The following is a 3,063-nucleotide window of genomic DNA, read 5'->3' on the forward strand; positions in this document are numbered from 1 at the left end:
TTTTAAAAAAAAGAAAAAGAAAAGATCTCTTGAATAAATTTGGAGCATGGGGACCATGGGAGAAGATAGAAGGGAAGAGGAGAGAAAGGAAGGGGTGCAGAGAAAAGTATATAGCTAAATTTTTAGAAATTAAAAAATAAAAAATAAATAAAAAGACAGAAAAATGTTCAGAAATCTTTCTATTTGGTGAATATTTCTTAAAATACTACATGTGGGCATCTGAGAGCCTCTAAGCACTATGACATTGATGACACCAAATATCATCCAATAGAAGAAACATTATCCCTTCAAGCAGTAAGCATAAGATTTTTTCCTATTGTGCAGTGACTGATTATAATCTCGTTGAAGAAACATCTCATACACAGAATGGGCCACAGCATGCACAGCATTGTAAACATCATAAGTTCTCTCACTAAAGGCCATGTCAAAAGTCTACCATTAGCTATTCCAATGAGGCAATGAATGAGTTTTCAGTGTCTGCACTAAGAAACTGGGACTACTAAATTTCATTCACCTGGACTTTCCAGGTATTCATCTGAGTGTATGAGATGGATCAAGGAATAGTCAAAATTGAAAACTAGAAATCTTATCACGTTGGTGTGCAAAAGCTAGCATCCCAAGGGATAAGACAATTGTGAAGTCCCTATTTCGTATAGAGAAATCCCACTGTGAGATGGTGAGCCATATACCTAGTGATTTCTACAATCAAAAGGACACTGTTAGAGGACTGTCTGTGTCGCCATAAATGAAAAGAACATTTGTGAATGATGTCATGATTTGGTTATAATATACTTCAGGTCTTGACAAATAAAAATGCAGGTTGACTCAGATTATATTCACAAAATCAAACAGACTATATTTTTCCATCTTTTTTCTAAATTATGAAAGAGATTGAGCACCATCTTCATTGTCTGAAATGGGCAGCCCAATCCAGTTCCAGTTTAAGTGAAACATGAAAGAAATCATGGCCAAAGCTAGAGATGTATCTCTGTGGACCACCTGATACAGATAGGGAAATTGACCACGATCATTCAGGATAGGATGAGAGGGTCCATAGGTGAACTGAACGACCTAGGGCACAGGGAGCAGCAACATGCACTCTTAAGAACTTATAAACACTGCTCTACCAAGTGTTTTAGAAAAGCCCCTCACTTGTTACTTCTTTTTCTTTCTTTCTTTCTTTTTTTGTTTTTCGAGACAGGGTTTCTCTGTGGTTTTGGAGCCTGTCCTGGAACTAGCTCTTGTAGACCAGGCTGGTCTCGAACTCACAGAGATCCGTCTGCCTCTGCCTGCCAAGTGCTGGGATTAAAGGCATGCGCCACCACCGCCCGGCTACTTGTTACTTCTTTCCTCATCTCTGCTTCAAGCAGCGAAATGCAAAAGCCCCATCAAGTCTCTGAATAGTAGCCTTTAACTACACAGTTGGACATAGGTGTGTGACCATTATCTTTTCACACGTTTCTTAGCATCTGGGAATGGTAGAAACAGAGGCAAGGATTTCTTGCAAACACCCAATAATACTCCTCTGCTGACATTTTCAGAGGTCCGAGACTAACCCTATTATGACTGATGTTGCCCAATAAGGTCCTCTAAGCACCACAGTACACCTGATCTTGAAATTATAGACTGAATTAGGGGAGTTTCTTTATTTTGTTCAGAAAAAAATGAATGATAGTGTGTAATTGTGACACGGGACTACACCACCTCTGCTGGGAATTCATACAGAGACATATTTGGTAAAAGACCGGGGTTCCTGCTGAAATCACCAATGCAAACTGGCAGTTTTCAGTTAGTGCTCTGTAAAAGGGAACAGTGTACTGGACAGTAGTCCCAGCCTCCCTTAATGATTGAAACAAACATCCCAGGTTGTGAGTTAGGATGACAGAAGTTTCTGGAAGCTTGAAATATCTTCAAAAATTCATGAGAGTAAATCTCACATAAGTAAGATGAGCCCTTTGCAACTTTCTTAGAAAGAGCTGTCCATCTCTGGTTTTTGGGTGTGTGCACAGAATGTAAATACAAGAGTACAGGCATTGGTGAAACAGGAAACATGATCATATTTTGATTTTGAAATTATTCATCTATATAAAACACATATGTGATGCATTAGCCAAGATTCTGGTAATTTTTATGAACTGGGTAAGGTATTCAAAAAATGACTGGTGAGTGCACAGTAGTCTTTCTGGGCAACGTTTGGCTCCTGTTCTAATAATTCATTTTATTTAGTAGAAAATATAGTTAACAAATTCCCTCATGTCTATCATCATCATCTTTTTTCTTTTCTCCTTTCTAGTGTATTTATTGAAGGCACAAAATGCTTTATAAAAGCTTTATTTTTAAATATACTTAAATACTAGTGTACATTTGGTAAATATTTGTATGAATCAGTGTGTATGAACATGAGAGATACTCACATAGGACATAAAAAATGGATTTCATGGTTTTGAATAGCACTTGGCTTTAGTTGCCTTGGCCTCAAATGCACAGTGATGCACCTACTCCATTTCATGAATGCAGAGATTAAGGGCATGTACCCCGATATTGTCAACCTATTTACTATTTAAACAGGTATGTTCAATGTAATAGTACCTGGTATAGCTGAACAACATATATTTTCTTATACAGAGCACCTTTTGTCTACATTTCCAATGACAAATTCATAACACTGGCATGCACTTGAGAACTATGTATATCTGGAAATTGCAATGAGATTCATTTGTGACAGTATTACATGTTTGTGAAGTAAAATAATATAAAGTATACAATGTATGGAAAATATTTACGAATTTCTATACTATAGTCACTGAGATACTAGGAATAGAACAATACCATGTTATATTTATGTTTAGGGGAAGAATAATAACTCCTATGTCTTCTTACACATTATGTATCACCTGAAGAATAAACATCAAACTCAAACATATGCTTTCATGCTGAATGATGCACTCATGGTTAAATACAATCTATTTCCCAATTAGATTTCTTACCACTGCGGTATCTTTATGTACAAATATAGATATTTATTTATACATTTTGAAATAAAAAGATATTAAAATATTCTTT

General features: G+C 36.3%; 1 pseudogene; it reads right to left on the bottom strand.

The window, feature by feature from the left end:
• Positions 1-279: 279 nt before the first annotated feature.
• LOC126496347 (vomeronasal type-2 receptor 116-like) lies at positions 280-1,071 on the bottom strand (annotated as a pseudogene).
• Positions 1,072-3,063: the final 1,992 nt, after the last annotated feature.

This window comes from Alexandromys fortis, unplaced genomic scaffold (assembly GCF_014885135.2).
Source record: "Alexandromys fortis isolate MF-2015 unplaced genomic scaffold, M_Fortis_MF-2015_v1.1 scaffold_3020, whole genome shotgun sequence".
Classification (NCBI taxonomy): domain Eukaryota; kingdom Metazoa; phylum Chordata; class Mammalia; order Rodentia; family Cricetidae; genus Alexandromys; species Alexandromys fortis.